The following is a 19753-nucleotide window of genomic DNA, read 5'->3' as shown; positions in this document are numbered from 1 at the left end:
ATATTGTAGTCGCCAAATGGGTTCAGCGAAATCAAGCAAATGTACAATGGTAGAACGAAATCAAGCAAACCTATGACTTTATCAGATTTGGAAAACATCGTTGTGTTTCCCTACAGCTTCCTAATGACAGAACTGAAAATATATGGATCCCTACAAATTGTGGAAATGGATATCTCGACACATGGCTTTACATGTTGCAGATTTTGGGTGTCTCTCAAACGAATATCTTACATTAACGCTGTATGGGTAAAGTTGGCTTTGTGCTAAACATGCTTCCAGCGTTTGAAAACATTTATAATGACCACAAGGGGACGTGAAATGACGTGCTTCAATTCCTCTCTGAAGTGCCTCTGAGCAACTGCATAAATGAAAGTGTTTGTGCACGTACTCAAGTACCTTAGCATGTAGCCACTTTTTTCCGCAATGGTGAATGAGTTGGTGTCATCTGTTTCCAAAAAAAGAGTATCTGTCAATTGTACACAGATAAAGCACACGAGGTTTGCCGTCCATAAGAAAATGAAGTTACCAGATATTGCAACGAGTAAAATGATCGACTTCTTCCTGTTCTCAGTCTCATGGTCAATTTGGCATGTCTCTCTGTTATCGCCTCTGAGTTTGCTCCTGACTCTGTTGGCCAGGATAATGTTGTAGATGGTCAAGGAGTTGAAGAGAAGGATCAGCACAAATGGTGCAAATGGGGTCAACACAATTTCAACCCATATAAACGCGACCCAATTGGGTGAAGTGTAGAAGCTTGATTTTACATAACAGAACCAGGGTACATTATTAATTATTACCCGCGGTTCAAAGACGAAGTAGATTGGAATATTTTCCAAGATGCTTAACAAAATCACTACAGTAGTAACCTTCAATGCAGTCTTCGTGGTACAATATTTTGTACGTAATGACTGATAACAAATAGCAACAAATCGATCAAATGTAAAAGAGACAGTTAGCCAAACAGAACAATCAAGCGAAATATAAATGAGTGTCAAATGCAGTCTACAAATAGGGGTATAATTGAAGAATGAATGTGGAAAATGTGCCTCTTTAATCTCATACAGAATTGCAATGAATGCCACTAGGTCAGCTGCTGCCATTGATATCAAATATTGCCTGACACATCTTGAGAGGCCGCACTTTCCGAATAACAGGACAAGAATTGCCGACAAATTTGCTGTGAACGAAGAAAGAAGATTTAATTAGGAACGAGAGATAACCCGTTAAATAGTTTTCATTTGCTTCAATTATAATCCGCGCTACTTTACTTTGAAAGGTAAATAACGTGTTTGTGTGTGTTGTGTGTGTGTGTGTGTGGTGTGTGTGTGTGTGTGTGTGTGTGTGTGTGTGTGTGTGTGTGTGTGTGTGTGTGTGTGTGTGTGTGTGTGTGTGTATGTTTGTGTGTGCGTGTGTGTGTGTGTGTATGTGCGTGTGTGTGCGTGTGTGTGTGTGTGTGTGTGTGCGTGTGTGTGTGTGTGTGTGTGTGTGCGTGCGTGCGTGCGTGCGTGGTGTGTGGTGGTGTGTGTGTGTGGGAAGGGGGTATATGTGCGTGTATATTTAGGTGTATGTGCGTGTGTGTGTGTGTGTGAGTGTGCGTCTGTGTGTGTGCGCGTGCGTGTGTGTGTGTGTGTGTGTGGGTGTGTGGGTGTGGGTGTGGGGGGGTGTATATGTGTGTGTATGTATGTGTGTATGTGTGTGTGTGTGGGTGTGCGTGTGTGTGTGCGTGTGCGTGTGCGCGCGCACGCGCGCCCTCGCGTGCGTGTGTGTGTGTGTGTGTGTGTGAATGGGTGTATATGTGGGTGTAAGTGTGTGCGCACACTTAATAATCATCTCCACAGTTGAAATAATATTCTGTCTTTCAAGAGCGAGGACATTTACAACGATTCAGGTTCGATTGGAAAAAATGTGACTGTTCATCGAACCAGGGATCTAATGTCAAACAAGCCTCCTTGCTGAAAATTGTTCTGGCCTATGGTTCCTTGCAAAACATTTTATTTATAAATAGTTTCTTGCTGTCAAAGCGATGTGGATATTCTATGCAACACAATATTGTCAAAATGTCTAGTATGTCCGGTGAAACTCCCAGAGCGGAAGCAAAACATCATGGTTTCACCGCGTCGACATGGTAGACTTTGATTACTTCTTTATTTATCATTTGTTCATCTTCGTTTATTCTCATAAAAAGCTGGGCGCAATGACATTCATGTAACTCATAAGGTAATAGTTGATGCAATAAAATTGTAAGACCAAAATCAGGCGGGAAAGAACTGAGGCTTTATCATACCCGTCTGAGGTGCATCCTTCGAAATACATTCTACAGTGCATGTGAATACTTTCCAGAGATTCCTGGTGGACGTGGAATGTTCTCCGACATCTAATGTAGTGAACACGTTGATGCGCGTTCTTATTACCTCATCTCTGTGAAGTGAGCAAGTTAGTTTGCCGGTGATATTAATGTCACAGAACATGAAAGTTGACCATATCTAGAAATGTAATTTGCAAGTGTTATCCCGTCTGCGCTTCCATTCGTCCACATGGAACTGTTTCGCCGCATTGTGGTTCATGGCTACGTTGATGTTCCAACTCCTTGACACAACGTTCCCGATACTTTGCCTGTATTCCGTTTCATCATTCAGATCGGACAAACCGCCAATAGTAGTAACCTCGCAAACTTAATGGTCGAGTTGGTGTTTTAGGGAGAGATTTGCATTCCCATTTATGATCTACAATATGTAAAATATAACGGTGCAACAGGATGAACTACCTCGCGTTCTGGCTACTGTTAGTCCTAATGGGTTGCTTGCAAACTATCTGTCAGCTCAGCCCTGTAAGGTGGACGTTTCACAGCAACGCCACGGTTTGGTGACAAATAATATGAATAAAAAGGCAAAGTTCCCATCGATAATTGGCCGTAGTGCCTCTGCATTTCCTGCTCACCCCAAGGCTGTGTCCTAAGCCCCCTGCTGTTTAGTCTGCTGACACACTGCTAGACTCAACAACAACTTCATCAACAAGTTCGCTGATGACACAACAGTGGTGGGTCTCATCAGTGACAACGATGAGTCGGCGTACAGGATGGAGGTGGAGCTGCTCATAGGATGGTGCAAATCCCACAACCTCATTCTCAACGTGGGAGAAACAAAGGAGATGGTGGTTGACTTCACGGCCAACACCATAGCACTGGCCAAGAGAGCCCAGCAGCGACTACACCCTCTCCGAAGACTACGTAAAGCAGGTTTCCCCACTACACACCTACGGACTTTTTATAGGGGGACAATCGAGAGCACATTGACCTACGGCATCACTTCCTGGTTCGGGAGCTGCAAGGCGTACGAACGGCACCAACTAAACAGGATTGTGAAGACCGCCAGCAGGATGATTGGTGCTCCACTCCCTTTCCTGCTGGACAAATACAGGAAGAGATGTATCAGCAGAGCCATCTCCGTCATCAAAGACCCCTACCACCCATCGCATCACATTTTCTCCATCCTGCCATCTGGGAAGAGGTACAGGAGCATTAGCTGCAAAACCAGCAAGATGCTCCTCAGCTTCTTCCCGCAGGCTATAAGACTGCTAAACTGATTTTGCCCCCTGCCAAAGTATCGCGCACCAACCACCAACCTGGACACACTACAGCAGAGCCACTGTCGTGCCGCTGCCGATCGGAACGCCTGTTGAATGATATATGTATTTTTATTTCTATTTATTTTCAATGCACACTAAATGGACATTGGTTGAGCAACGTTTTTTTGTTTCCTCTGGGTATGTGAATACTCAGGAAATGACAATAAAGATATAACCATATAACAATTACAGCACGGAAACAGGCCATCTCGGCCCTACAAGTCCGCGCCGAACAACTTTTTTCCCCTTAATCCCACCTGCCTGCAGTCATACCATAACCCTCCATTCCCTTCTCATCCATATGCCTATCCAATTTATTTTTAAATGTTACCAACGAACCTGCCTCCACCACTTCCACTGGAAGCTCATTCCACACCGCTACCACTCTCTGAGTAAAGAAGTTCCCCATCATGTTACCCCTAAACTTCAGTCCCTTAATTCTCATGTCATGTCCCCTTGTTTGAATCTTCCCTACTCTCAGTGGGAAAAGCTTTTCCACGTCAACTCAGTCTATCCCTCTCATCATTTTAAAAACCTCTATCAAGTCCCCCCTTAACCTTCTGCGCTCCAAAGAATAAAGCCCTAACTTGTTCAAAGAAACATAGAGAATAGGTGCAGGAGTAGGCCATTCAGCCCTTCGAGCCTGCACCGCCATACAACATGGCTGATCATCCAACTCAGTATCCTGTTCCTGCGTTCTCTCCATACCCCCTGATCCCTTTAGCCACAAGGGCCACATCTACCTCCCTCTTAAATATAGCCAATGAACTGTGGCCTCAACTACCTTCTGTGGCAGAGAATTCCAGAGATTCGCCACTCTCTGTTGAAAAATGTTTTCTCATCTCGGTCTTAAAAGATTTCCCCCTTATCCTTAAACTGTGACCCCTTGTTCTGGACTTCCCCAACATCGGGAACAATCTTCCTGCATTAAGCCTGTCCAACCCCTTAAGAATGTTGTAAGTTTCTATAAGATTCCCTCTCAATCTTCTAAATTGTAGCGAGTACAAACCGAGTCTATCCAGTCTTTCTGCTTCTATTCCACATTTTAAGCCATGCATTTGGTTTGGGCCGCAGGCGTGGTAACAGGTCACAAAAGTCACTTATTAAATCAGATTCCCGCTGTTTCTGCAATTGTCAAAGTTAATTCTCAAAGTTACAGCTGGTCTGTGGTCGCACCACGTGGCTTTGCTGCCGTCTAGTGGTGGAACCAAGAAGTGACGCAGTTAACGCGTTGAAATGAACGGATCGACAGACAGCAGACAGACAGACAGACAGACAGACAGACAGACAGCTCTGATTTCAGTTGCTGTTTATTTCACTCTTCCCACATTTACATTCCCCCTGGTTTTATTTCCGCGCTCACTGGGGTTTCACGACGCGGAATTTGGGGATTAAATGGGAGCCGTTCAGCGTCGACCTGTTGTCCACTGGGTTTCAGCCCCACATCCCCTGAGCCCCGCTCCTGACGCCGGTCCTGGGACCCGACCCTTTTACACACCCGGAGCGGAACCGGAGCAGATTGTCAGCCAGTTTCCATAAAAAATCCAGAAGAAAGGATAAAGTTTCTCCGTGAATTTATTCCCAATGAAGGTGTGGAGATGGGACTTGGTGTCCGCGTCGTAAAATGTAACTGTCCCGGACTCGTAACTGAGATAAACTCCCACCCTCCCGGGGATGGGACGGGCGGGGAGAGGGGATGGAGGGGAGGTGAATGCATCAAACACGTCATACAATCGCCCGAGGCTCCAGACTCCAGTCTCCGGGGTCAGTGTGACCTCTCCCTCCCTCTCCATAGACTCTGCGGCGACTCCCAGACTCCAGCGCTGACTCTCCGCCACCTCCACCTCCCAGTAATGTCTCCCCGATGTGAATCCCTCCGAACCCAGCACACACGGACAGTATGTAAACCTCTTCCCGGTGTAAGGGAGACTCCTCCGGGTCTCTGTATTTCTCACCGTCTTCCGATCCTCAGACACTTTGAGCCACATATGCGCTGTTTCCACATCCAGGGTGACGGAGACTGGGGGGAGAAGCAGATAATCAGAGAGTCCCCGGGGGTCGGGGGGGAGACTCGGGTAGCGCGGCCCCGGGACCGGGGAGAGGCCGCTCGGCCTCGGGCACAGGCGGACGGACAACACACCTCGCCCGGGGTTTCACCCACAACCACATCGGGTGGACAACAGACATCTTTCTAGAAGTTTTAATCCAGGGATGGAGAGGGGGGGGTTTTGTTGGGGGGGGGGGGGGGGGGGGGGGGGGGGGGGGGGGGGTGGGGTGGGGGGGGGGGGGTGGGGGGGGGGGGGGGGGGGGGGGGGGGGGAGTACGAGTGCAGAGAGTGAGCAGGATTGCGCGATTACAGTGGGGATGGAGAAATGAAGCGGGCTATTCAGATATGGAGGCAGATCGGAGCGAGAGGATATTGAGGTGAGCGGTAATTTGAGGTTGTTAAAGAGGAGGTAGAGGTGTGAGGTGGAGGCGCCATGATCATAGTGAATTGGAGGGGGAGACATGAGGGGCCAGATGACCTGCCCCTGTTGCTTTCAGTGGAGGGTGAGAGAGAGGGAGGGGTGGCTTGGACCATGGAAGGAAGCAGAGGTTGAATGATCGGGTGTTGGACAGAATGGGTGGAGACTTCTGGTCGTATGGTCGCTGAAAGAGAGGGGATTCACGGGTGGATCAAGAGTGCAGGTTTATCTTCAGAGCAACGAATTTTAAAGTGGATCTAAGTAGTAAGTTTTCTTTACGCTGAGAATGGTTGATATCTGGAACATGCTACAGATGAGGCGGTGGTGAGATCTAATCATTATATTTGAGGCACTTATGTAGGTGAGGTGCAGAAGAATACCAATGTAATGTGGGCAAATCGATCAGTAAAAATGGGAAATAGGTGGACATGGACATGATGGGCCGAAGGGCCGGATTCTGTAATGTACAACCATGGCTCTCAGCTCCAAGAGCACTGAATGACTGAGTCTCCACAGCCACCTGTGCAGGGAATTCCAAAGGTTCCCCAGTCTCTGCGTGCAGTAATGTCTCCTTATCTCTGTCCTACATGGTGCAGCCCACATTCTGAGAGGGTGCCCGTTCTCCAGACCTCTCAGACAGGGGAAACATCCTCCCTGCATCCAGCCCACTGAGCCCTGTAAGAACTTTGTGTTTCACTGAGATCTCCTCCAATACACCCAAACACTCGAGTACACAGGCCTAGTCTATTCAATCTCACACCGCACAGCAAACTCATTGTCCCAGGAACAAGTATTGTTAATCTTTACTGTATTTCCTCTGTGTCAGGTCTGTCTATTTATCGGTACACAGGAGCATAGGAACACAAGAAAACAACAGGATTAGGATCCGCTCCTCAGGCTTGCCCCTCCATTCAATGTGATCATGGTTGATCTAAGCTGGCACCAATTCCTCTTCTGTGTGAGTTCCCCATAATCTTAAATATTCGATCTAAACAATATTCTACACATCGCATGAGTGCCCGCTCTGGAAGGTTTGATCTCATGGAATCTGGGGTGAACTAACCGATGGAATACAACATTTACCTGGAGGTTGCAGAGAGCATGTTGGCAGAAGGTTGTTTTTCAGACTGGAGACAGAGTCCCCTTAGTCCTCACTTTTCACCCCACCAGCCGGCAAATACAACAAATAATCCTCTGCCATTTCCGCCACCTCCAACGTGACCCCACCATTCGCCACATCTTCCCATCTCCCCCTATGTCTGCCTTCCGCAAAGGCCGCTCCCTCCGCAACTCCCTTGTCAATTCTTCCCTTCCCTCCCGTACCACCCCCTCCCCGGGCACTTTCCGTTGCAACCGCAAGAAATGCAACACCTGTCCCTTCACCTCCCACCTCGACTCCATTCAAGGACGCAAGCAGTCGTTCCAGGTGCGACAAAGGTTCACCTGTACCTCCTCCAACCTCATCTACTGCATCCGCTGCTCTAGATGTCAGCTGATTTACATCGGGGAGACTATGCGGAGGTTGGGCGATCGTTTCGCCGAACACCTCCGCTCAGTCCGCAATAACGAACCTGACCTCCCGGTGGCTCAGCACTTCAACTCCCCCTCCCATTCCCAATCCGACCTCTCTGTCCTGGGTCTCCTCCATTGCCATAGTGAGCAACAACGGAAATTGGAGGAACAGCGCCTCATATTCCGCCTGGGTTGCTTGCGTCCGGATGGCATGAACGTTGAATTCTCCCAGTTTTGCTAGCCCTTGCTGTCTCCTCCCTTTCCTTAACCCTCGAGCTGTCTCCACCCATCCCCCCGCCCTCGGGCTCCTCCTCCTCTCTTTTCCCTTTTTCCTTCCTTCCCCCCCCTCCCCCCCCCCCCCCCCCCCCCCCCCCCCCCCCCATCAGTCTGAAGAAGGGTTTCGGCCCGAAACGTCGCCTATTTCCTTCGCTCTATAGATGCTGCTGCACCCGCTGAGTTTCTCCAGCATTTTTGTGTACCTTCGGTCTTCCAGCATCTGCAGTTCCTTCTTGAACACAGAGTCTACTGTTGTTCCTCATTTTTTATATACCATTGGGTATGTATGTAGGTTGCACGGTTAGTCAGTTTGCAGATGGAACTAAAATTGGTGACATTGTGGAGAGTGAAGAAAGTTATCTGAGTGTAAATGGGACATCCACAGTAAACGGGGAACTTTATAGAACTGAGAGATCTCAGGCTGCAGGTACACAGTGCATGGAAGATGCAACAGTGACAGGCAGGGCGGTGAAGGATGTGTTTGTCACTCATGCTTTCATATGTCAGGATATTAAATACAGAGTTTGACATTAAGATTGTTAGCAAACTAGAGAGGGTGCAAATGTATTTACAATAATTTCATCAGGTCTTCAAGGCTGGGTTATAAGGAGACGTTGGACAGGCAGGGTTCTCTATAGAGGGACCTCGATATAAGGTGCACATATAGGATGAATAGCCACAGTATTTCACCCAACGCAAGAGAGTCTGAACGTCTGACTGTAATGCTTCCCAGCTGATGGGTTTAGTGATAGATCAAATCTCTAATTGCCCTTCAGTCCAAAAGACCATTAATGTGTGCATCTATGTATTGCTTAAAGATATCAGAAAGAAGAATAATGGAAACGGTTCAAGCTTTACCTTGCTTGAAGTAATCAAATATTTCTTTGTATTTTGCGTTGAACGAAACAGGGCAATGAAACTTTTCAATCGGCAAGGCTTCATCTACCACCGACAGTGGTTTGGCTTCATCACAAACCCTGCAAATATTGAACAGCTGGTTATAAACTGAGCATTAGAAATATTTTGAGTTGTTCCACAAAACACTTACATTGTTTCTGTCAAGACAATATCCTACCTTCGCTTGCGAACAGCTTCCACCTGAAAGAAATAAAACACAAATCTCAATTGACTGAGATGGACCGTCCTCATCCCGACAGCGGGAATTTCACCAAATTTCAACAACCCTCTGATAATTCCCTTCCCAACTCTTATCGCCACTGTCGTGTAGAGAGAAAGCGGATATTGCCGCAGAGATGTCGAACGATGGGGGAAAGCACAAGGAATGTTCATGAGGATGGAACGTAATGAAAAGACTGGGCAGGTCGTGGGATTTCATCTGGAGAAGATGTCAGGACTGATGAGAGAATTTAATATTATCGGTGGATTAAAATAGGTGGGGATGAAATGATATCTCAAATCGAAGGGGAGACTAATAAGCAAAGCTGAAATGTAACGTGGTCTTCAATAAATACCGAAAGGAATGGAGTCATGACAACATGGACCTCACTTGCAATGGAGGGACTGAAGCCAACAGCAGAGATAAATTTAAGTGCAAGCGGGATAAACACATTAGGGCTCCTGGAATTTGGGATATTGTTACCGGGTGTGGAGAGTAGATGGGAGGGATGATGAGTGGAGCAGAAAACATGACTGGATAGGATGGGCCGAATGGCCTGTCTATGATGTAGAATGGGATGTCATTCTATGGTGAAACAAGGTGGACAAAACAAACAGAGCAAATTCCCCCAAGGTGACCACCCACTGCTGATGGGAACCGGATATAGATGATCAATCTGATGTGTGCGCCACGTTCTAGATTTCAATGTTAATCCCCACAATGTGGTCATGGCTGATCTAGCCCAGGACTGAACTCCTCCTCTTTGCCTCATTTCCATCGATTACAATGCCCCCCATTTTTTTAAATGTACCTTCCTCTGGTTTAAATACGTCTAACATGTAAAACCTCTCAGAGTCTCTTGGTTGGAGAATCCCAGATATTCACTGCCCTCTGTCCATTCGTGGTCCTTGGGATCAGATATAGGATCACCTGTCATTGTTCTAAACTCCACATAATATAAACACCTCTCTACATTCCGGCCAGACAGTCCTGAGATCCCATAGATTCAGCGGGAGGCCAATTAGTTTCTGAACAACAACAGCTGGAACAGATGAAACTTTTACCTAGTTCTGAAATATTGGTAAATGCAGCATTTATTTCTGAAATGTCACCCACCATTTTGTGACTGGGCACTTTCACTCCATCAAACTGTAGTGTAACCGCTCACCTTCAGAAACACCACACTGTCTTTTTGATCCATCTGTTGCTGCAACTTTAAGAGTTCCTCCTGAATGGATTTTAAATTCTCTTGAATCTTTCCAAGATTTGTCTCCATTGTATTTAGAATCTTCTTCTCCTCCTCCCGGATATCTGCCAGTGTGCGCTGCTCTTTCTCAGTGAGAATCTGGTGCAGTTCAGCAAACTGGGATGTGATCTTGGACTGAAGGTTGTGTGACTGTTCCTGGGAAATAAAAGGTGAAGAATATTATATAAGGTCACTGATTGTGTTTCCTCACGACTTTCTCTCGTCGGTGGCCGATTGGGAAAGGGGGAGATGCAGCGACACCTGGGTGTCATGGTGCACCAGTCATTGAAGGTAGGCATGCAGGTGCAGCAGGCAGTAAAGAAAGCGAATGGTATGTTAGCTTTCATCGTAAAAGGAATTGAGTATAGGAGCAGGGAGGTTCTACTGTAGTTGTACAGGGTCTTGGTATTGTATTCTTGTATTCAAATTTTATTGTCGTTGCCTCACTTTGAGACAACGAAATGAATTTCCCGTACAGCAGTATCGTTAAAAAAAGTCACAAGAAAAATAATAAAAATAAATAATAAATAAATAATAAAACATATTAAAAAAAAATAAAATTGAAATTGAATTAAAAATTTAACAACAGCACAAACACAAAAAGTCCACAACACAACATAACATAAATGGCACCCAGGTGAGGACGGCACCATAGTCCAGCCAGCCTCCCCTCCGTGTTCATCCGTGGTCGGGGCCTTCCGAGCACCTGCAGTCGCCGCCCCGGGTGGTCCGATGTTCAGGCCCTCACGCCGGGCTAGTGGAACGCCGACGCCGAGCCCCGACGGTGAGCATCCTCCTCCTCAGCGGCCCGGACCTTCTGATCAGCCGCCTCCCGCTGCCGGAGTCTGCAGCTCCCGAGTCCGCAGGCCGAGCTGGGCAGAGTCACAGGACCCCGCGTTGTCCATCAGCGCCGCCCGCGTTGGGAGCTCTGCAAACCGCAGCTCCTTGATGTTGGTGCAGCAGGTCCAGCACTCCGGGCTCCAGACGGCGACCTCCGGTAAGGCATCGCCAGCCCCGCCATGTTCCAGCGCTGTCCCGCCGCTGCTGGAGGCCGCGCCAATCCCGGCAGGAAAGGCCGCGCCTGTAGGTAGGCCGTGGGGGGGGGGGGGGGGGGGGGGGGGGTGGAGGACGCGACTCGAATAATAGTCGCGTCCTCACCAGGAAGCGGCTGAAGGACGGTATCCCCCGCACCGTGCCCTCTTCCCCCACATAAAAACACAAACAAACACAAAAAAATACACTTTTAACATAACAAAATAAACAAAAAAAACAAAAAGATACCGGGCTGTAGGTGGAGGCTGCTGGCACCAGCGCCACACCTGGAGTATTGCGTACAGTTTTGGTCTCCAAATCCGAGGAAGGACATTATTGCCATAGAGGGAGTGCAGAGACGGGTCACCAGACTGATTCCTGCGATGTCAGGACTGTCTTATGAAGAAAGACTGGATAGACTTGGTTTATACTCTCTAGAATTTAGGAGATTGAGAGGGGATCTTATAGAAACTTACAAAATTCTTAAGGGGTTGGACAGGCTAGATGCAGAAAGATTGTTCCCGATGTTAGGGAAGTCCAGGACAAGGGGTCACAGCTTAAGGATAAGGGGGACATCCTTTAAAACCGAGATGAGAAGAACTTTTTTCACACAGAGATTGGTGAATCTCTGGAACTCTCTGCCACAGAGGGTAGTTGAGGCCAGTTCATTGGCTATATTTAAGAGGGAGTTTGATGTGGCCCTTGTGGCTAAGGGGATCAGGGGCTATGGAGAGAAGGCAGGTACGGGATACTGAGTTGGATGATCAGCCATGATCATATTGAATGGCGGTGCAGGCTCGAAGGGCCGAATGGCCTACTCCTGCACCTAATTTCTACGTTTCTATGTTTCTATGTTTAACGGTGACATTTGGCCCGTGCATGGTTTATTTGCTTTAGCAATTCAATAGTTTGTCTAATGTAGAAAAAATGCTGGAGGAACTCAGCGGGTGATGCTCGAGACCTTTTTTCAGACTTCACGAAATGTCATGAGGGTAATGTTATAACCCATCAATCCTCTACCCCATACAATTCCCTGCTGCCTGTTCCTTTTCACGTCCCCTTTAATTCCTATTCATCCGTCCATCACCCACTTTCCCAGGGATTATAACAGTCACCGATTGACCATTGAACCAGCGTGTATTGGGGACGTGGAAGGAATCCAACGCGGTCACAGAAAGAAAGCGTGAACCACACGGGCAGCACCCGAGGTCAGGATCGAACCCGCTCATCAGAACTGGGAGACAGCAGCACTACAGTGGCGGCGCGACTCACCCATTGCAGCGGCCCCTACAGCCTGTCTTTTTTTAATTTTTGTTTAGTTAAATGTAGTGTTGGTGTTTTTAATACTGGTTTTAAATGTGTGTATGTGGGGGGGGGGGGGGGGGGGATCGTTTAAATCTCTTCCCTGTCCGGGAGACCCGACCTTTTCCTTGTCGGGTCTCCGTTGTCGTTGGGGCCTAGCACCGTGGAGCGGCCTCCAGCCTGAACGACCCGGGGGCTCGGGTGATTGCGGAGCTGCGGACTAACCGTCGTGGGGCTGGCCGACCTCGGAGCGTGGGGAGCGGCGGTGACTCGCTGCTGCGGCTCGACACCTGGGGCTCGGAGGCTCCAGCAACGCAGCCGCAGGTCCGGTGGACTGGGACATCGGGAGCTCGCGGGTCCGGGGGGAGAGACCGCTTCCCGGAGCTCCCGCAACGCGACTTCTCCAGCCCATGTCACTAGGTTGGAATGACCCGGAGCGGGGCCGTACATCGCCCGGCGTGGCTTCATGGCCGTGGGACATTCCAGCGCCCACCAGGGGCTCCAACATTGTGACTTTTCGACCGGGAGCGGGGCCGTAAATCGCCCGGCACGGCCTAAAATGGCCGTTGGACTTGTCTTTGTTTGTATTGCTGTGGAAACGGAATTTCGTTTGAGCCTCACTGAGTCTCAAATGACAATAAATATTGTATTGTATTGTACTTGTGTCACTGCGCTGCCCTATTATTACACGCGTCACAGGGATCAAATCTACACAAGATCAGGAAATCGAAACTTAAAAGCCTCACCAGAACTCCAGAAATCTTCTGTTTCTGTTGCTGCTCCATTCGCTGGATCTCTGATTGCTTTTTTGTAAGAGACTGGATGGAAGATTTCGCCTGATCCTGGGGTTGTGTTTGAAAATCAGAGAATAAAAATGTTAGATTATAAAGATGGAATTAAACAACAATGCGATCAAAATCGGTTTGCGTTTACCTTGTAGGTTTCAGCAGCTTGTTTAACCGGCATGAAGCGGTGATCTCTGTGTTCCCGCCCAGCTGCACAAGTCACACAGATTAGCTTCTTGTCAGTTTCACAAAACAGCTTCAGTTCTTCCTGATGTTCCTCGCACTGAAGTTTACTTTCCTTCTCTGTCCGATTCAGGCTCAGTTTTCGAAATTTCTCAGACAGACTCGCCAAGGCCAGATTCATCCTGAGGGTGCGGTCTGTAAACTGCTCTCTACATTCCGGACAGGGGTTTCTCTCCTCCCTGTCCGAAATCTGTGTGTTGCAGGAGCGGCAGAGGTTGTGACCGCAGTCCAGTATAACCGGATCGGTGAAGAAATCCAGGCAGATGGGACAAACTGCCTCCTCGGTCCAACTCTCGACCTGATCTTTCGAAGCCATTTTAATCCTCACTTCCTGGTTCAAAACGCATTCCCAATTCGCTGAAACTGCTGACGCCCTGCAGTAATTAATTGGAGTGCCGGAGGCTGAAGTGAATGGGATCAAGAGGTGAATGGATAGGGTGAATGCACAGTCTTTTACCCGGAGTAGTGGAGTCGAGAACTAGAGGACACAGGTTTGTGGTGAGAGGTGCAAGATTTAATCGGAACCTGAGGAACAATATTTTCACACAAAAGGTCGTGGGGAAATGGAACAAGCTGCCAGAGGAGGTCAGTCAGGCTGGACAGTAACGTGTGGACGGGCTTTAGGACCCGGGGGAGCCCGGAGCTGTGGAACAATCAATGAAAGGGGCGGGGCACGACTGAGGGGAGGCGGAGCTCAGTCCCGTCAATCACAGCCCTGACCAGGAAGCCGATGTCATTTGTAATCAGCTTCGGGTAAATTTCATTCCCTGAAGAAAGGTCTCGACCTGAAACGTCACCCATTCCTTCTCTCCAGAGATGCTGCCTGTCCCACTGAGTTACTCCAGCTTTTTGTGTCCATCCCCGGTTTAAACCAGCATCTGCATTTCCTTCCTACACACCTCATCTAGAGCACTGATGCGGCAGAGACGGAGGAACTGAGAGAAGGGGATGGCATCCTCACAGGAGGCTGGGCTGGAGGAGGCACAGACTGGGTAGCTGTTGGAGTCAGTGCGTTTGTGGTCAATGTCCCGATGTCCAAGGAAAAATGGAGCCCACAATGATCCATTATTGACTGTGGAAGAGATGATGATTATGGGACACGAATAGTAAAACTAGCGGGACGCCTGTGGTGGGTGGGGGGAGAAGGAGGGAGAGGGAATAAAAGGGTTACTTGAATTTAGAGAAATCAATATGAATACCGCTGGGTTGCAAGCTGCCCAAGCGAAATATGAGGTGTTGTTCCTCAAATCTGCATGTGGCCTCACTCTGACAGTGGAGGAGGCCCAGGGCAGAAATGTCAGTATGGGAATGGGAAGGGGAGTAAAAACGTTTGTAACCGTGAGATCGCGTAGGCCAAGGCGGATGCCCCACGACAATTGTCTCCCACAGACCCCGGTGCTTCCTCCCCATCTTACTCCATCCTAAGTCCACAATCAGTTCCTTGGTTTTGCTGGTGTTGAGGGCCAGGTTATTGTGCTGGCACCACATGGACAGTTGTTCGATCTCTCTTCTATTGGGTGAGATAAGGGAAGGAACAGAGGCAGATAATCAGAGAGGAAAATATGTAAAAGGGTTTGGTTCATTGAAATCAAACCCACTTACAATATTGTAGGTCAGTAGATTAATACAACCGATAAATTTAATACCCTGTATTAAAGTTAGATAATTTGTACAACCAGTAACATTCATAAGAACCGAATAGAAAGATTGTGTTTATTCGAATGATGTGCTTGATGCTTCTAATACTCCAATTGAAATAAACCCAAATCGGTGGGGACGGTACAGCTTTCTTTTAAACTCTGTCTGTGAATGTTCCTGACTGCAGGTTGACGGCTGCATTCCCGTTGTAGTTCGTGGCTGCACTTTAAAGAGATTTACGTCAACAAAAAGACGTTGGGGTCTCCTAAATGATATGCGAGGACATTGAGTAAATGTAAGCAGGGTGTTGCTGTACGCACTCGATCTTGGAGGGAATATTACATTTCCGATGAGCAAACAGGGGTACTGGATAGACGAAGTAGCCGATGGCATCCGCGCGCTTGTAATGGATGCGTACAGCTTTGGTCTCCTAATCTGAGGAAAGACATTCTTGCCATAGAGGGAGTACAGAGAAGGTTCACCAAACTGATTCCTGGGATGGCAAGACTTTCATATGAAGAAAGACTGGATAGACTCGGCTTGTACTCGCCAGAATTTAGAAGATTGATGGGGGATCTTATAGAAACTTACAAAATTCTTAATCGGTTGGACAGGCTAGATGCAGGAAGATTATTCCCGATGTTGGGGAAGTCCAGAACTAGGGGCCACAGTTTAAGGATAAGAGGGAAGTATTTTAGGACCGAGATGAGAAAAACATTTTTCACACAGAGAGTGGTGAATCTGTGGAATTCTCTGCCACAGAAGGTAGTTGAGGACAGTTCATTGGCTATATTTAAGAGGGAGTTAGATGTGGCCCTTGTGGCTAAAGGGATCAGGGGGTATGGAGAGAAGGCACGGATGGGATACTGAGTTGGATGATCAGCCATAATCATATCGAATTGCGGTGCAGGCTCGAAGGGCCGAATGGCCTACTCCTGCACCTATTTTCTATGTTTCTATGTTTCTATGATTTTTGCCACTCAAGTTTTCACTGAAACGGTGACAGACACGGCGAGAAAGCGGAGGGGAGAGTCGGGGCTCGAACAGAGGAAAGTGGGAGCTGGTTGGACATTGACAGTGAGGGAGATGAAGCGTCAAGTCAAGTCAAGTCAAGTCAAGTCAAGTCAAGTCAAGTTTATTTGTCACATACACATACGAGATGTGCAGTGAAATGAAAGTGGCAATGCTCGCGGAACAACAAAACATCCAAACAAATTATAAACACAATCATAACACACATATTACTTTACATAATAAATAATGGAAGGAAAAACGTTCTGTACAGTTAGTCCCTGGTGAGAAAGGCGTTTACAGTCCGAATTGCCACTGGGAAGAAACTCCTTCTCAACCTCTCCGTTCTCACCGCATGGCAACGGAGGCGTTTGCCTGACCGTAGCGGCTGGAACAGTCCGTTGCAGGGGTGGAAGAGGTCTCTCATGATTTTATTTGCTCTGGAGTTGCACCTCCTGTTGTATAGTTCCTGCAGGGGGGTGAGTGAAGTTCCCATAGTGCGTTCGGCCGAACGCACTACTCTCTGCAGAGCCTTCTTGTCCTTGGCAGAGCAATTCCCGAACCAGATGGTAATGTTCCCGGACAAGATGCTTTCCACCGCCGCTGCGTAGAAGCACTGGAGGATCCTCGGAGACATTCTGAATTTCCTCAATTGCCTGAGGTGGTAAAGGCGCTGCCTTGCCTTACTCACCAGTGCTGAGGCGTGTGATGACCATGTCATATCCTCAGAGATGTGGACTCCCAGATATTTAAAACAGTTCACCCTATCCACAGGATCCCCATTTATACTCAATGGAGTGTACGTCCTCGGATGATGTGCCCTCCTAAAGTCCATGATCAGCTCCTTCGTTTTTTTGATGTTCAAGAGGAGGCTGTTCTCCTGGCACCAGAGTGCTAGATCAGCCACCTCCTCCCGGTAGGCCCTCTCATCATTGTCTGAGATCAGGCCCACCACCACAGTGTCATCAGCAAACTTAATTATTGAATTGGAGCTGAACCTAGCCACACAGTCATGTGTGTACAGGGAGTACAATAGGGGGCTGAGGACGCAACCCTGGGGCGATCCTGTGCTCAGGGTGAGGGACTTCGATGTATTCCCTCCCATCTTGACTACCTGGGGCCTGGCGGTGAGAAAGTCCAGGACCCAGGCACACAGGGAGGTGTTGAGCCCCAATTCCAGTAGCTTCCCGGCCAGTCTGGTGGGGACTATCGTGTTGAAGGCTGAACTATAGTCTATGAACAGCATCCTCACGTAGCCCCCCTTCTGGCTGTCCAGATGGGAGAGAGCGGTGTGCAAGACCTGGGAGACCGCATCGTCCGTGGACCTGTTCGGACGGTATGCGAACTGTAACGGGTCCATGTTCCGAGGGAGGAAGGCGCAGATGTGATTCTTCACCAGCCTCTCAAAGCATTTCATGACTACGGAGGTAAGGGCCACCGGACGGTAGTCATTCAGGCAGGCTGGGGTACCGGTACAATGATGGATTTTTTGAAGCAGGCAGGGACCACGGACTTGTCCAGGGAGAGGTTGAATAATGTAGTGAGCACTGGAGCTAGCTGCGTAGCACAGGACTTGAGTACTCGCCCCGAGATGCCATCGGGGCCTGCAGCTTTTCTTGTGTTCACCCGTGTCAGTGCCCTCCTCACGTGGTGCTCGGACAGCGAGAATGTGTGCATATTCCTCCCTTCAGCTTCGGTAGCCAGCCCGATGTCGGTATTGTCGATAGTCGGCAGACCTGGAGTGGTGTTGCCCCTCTCGAAACGAGCGTAGAAGGAGTTCAGGTCGTCAGCTAGGGAGGTGCCGGCACATGCGGATGAGGGAGCGGTGCTTCGGTAGTTGGTTACAATCCGTAGCCCCTGCCACAGGCTTCTGGTGTCCTGCTGCTCCATCTGTAACTCCATCTTGTCCCTGTACCTTCTCTTTGCGTCCTTCACCGCCCTTCGCATTCGGTAGGACTCTGCCTTGTAGACGTCCATGTTTCCTGATGCCAAGCCCGAGTTGTAGGCAGCGGTACGAGCATTCAAGGCCACATGAACAGATCTGTCTACCCAGGGTTTTTGGTTCGGGAAGCGGTGAACGAGAGGCAGGAAGTATGTCCACGATGTTGGGGGAGTCCAGAACCCGGGCCACAGTTTAAGAATAAGGGCTGAGCCATTTAGAATGAGACGAGGTACAACCTTTTCACACAGAGAGAATTGTGAATCTGTGGAATTCTCTGCCTCAGAAGGCAGTGGAGGCCAATTCTCTGAATACATTCAAGAGAGAGTTGGACGGAGCTCTTAAAGATAGCGGAGTCAAGGGATATGGAGAGAAGGCAGGAACGGTGTACTTATTGTGGATGATCAGCCATGATCACATTGAATGGCGGTGCTGGCTTGAAGGGCCGAATGGCCTACTCCTGCACCCATTGCCTATTGTCTGTTGTCTATTGACTGATGTAAACTCGCACCTATTTCTGTTCAGTGTGAGTTCCCTTTACACGTCAATTCCTCCACCTTTCAACTATTAATCTGTGTCCCCTTCACATATTATGCAATAATCTACATAGGACGAAATAATTTAGTTTTGTTCAGGTTAGTTTTGATTATTGTCACGTGTATCGAGGTACAGAGAAAAGCATTTTTGCGTACAAACCAGTCAGCGGAAAGACAATGCATGATTACAATCGAGACATTACAGTGTATAGATACGTGATAAGGGAGTAAAATTTAGTGCAAGTATAAAGTTTGAACAAGGAGAGGCCGAGGCTCACCATTGAGATAGATTGAGGTTCAGCACCGCTCTCTGGTTTGGTAGAATGATTCAGTTGCCCGATGACAGCTGGGAAGAAACAGTCCCTGAATCTGGAGGTGCGCGTATTCACCCTTTAAACAAGCCAATGGGATACAAAATTCGCCTGAAGGTCGGATTCCGAGGGCGATGGTAGAGGGTTGCTCCTGAGAATGGAGACAGAATCAGATGGTTTGCCGCAGGGCTCGGTGCTGGCTCAACTGTCGACCATTTGTTAATGTAATCGATTTGTATGCGTATGTAGGTGGCACGGTTACATAGATACACCGATAATAGGTGCAGCATTAGGCCATTCGGCCCTTTTTTTTCCAACACGACCATTATAGAAGACTATATAGAAGTAATATAGAAGATTCAAAAGGTTATTTCTTACTTTTAATTTCTGCACCATTTGTATCTTTGTGTGTAGACATATAACCAATATGTTTAAAACATTTATTAAAGCGCGCAGATGTCAGCTATTTTAATGTGATCAGACATCAAGGCACACAAACAAGTTGCTTCTTATTTATTATTTTGCTTTAGCTAAGAACACCATGGTGCTTGCTAACATATATCCAGGGACGGACGATGGATGTGACAGGTGGGTTAGGGTTATTTTGTTTATATTATTATTATTATTATTATTTATAAAAAACAAAATGGAGGAAAATGTAATGCCATACATCAGATGTACTGTGATTTTTTCTTTTCTTTCTTTCCCCTCCAATA

At 48.0% G+C, this 19753-nt stretch overlaps 1 pseudogene; it reads right to left on the bottom strand.

Moving 5' to 3' along the window:
* Nucleotides 1-4916: 4916 nt before the first annotated feature.
* Nucleotides 4917-14286, bottom strand: LOC129715634 (E3 ubiquitin-protein ligase TRIM39-like; annotated as a pseudogene).
* Nucleotides 14287-19753: the final 5467 nt, after the last annotated feature.

This window comes from Leucoraja erinacea, unplaced genomic scaffold (genome assembly GCF_028641065.1).
Source record: "Leucoraja erinacea ecotype New England unplaced genomic scaffold, Leri_hhj_1 Leri_1288S, whole genome shotgun sequence".
NCBI lineage: Eukaryota > Metazoa > Chordata > Chondrichthyes > Rajiformes > Rajidae > Leucoraja > Leucoraja erinaceus.
Note: the sequence above shows the minus strand (reverse complement) of the source record. Positions and strands in the feature narration are given on the sequence as shown.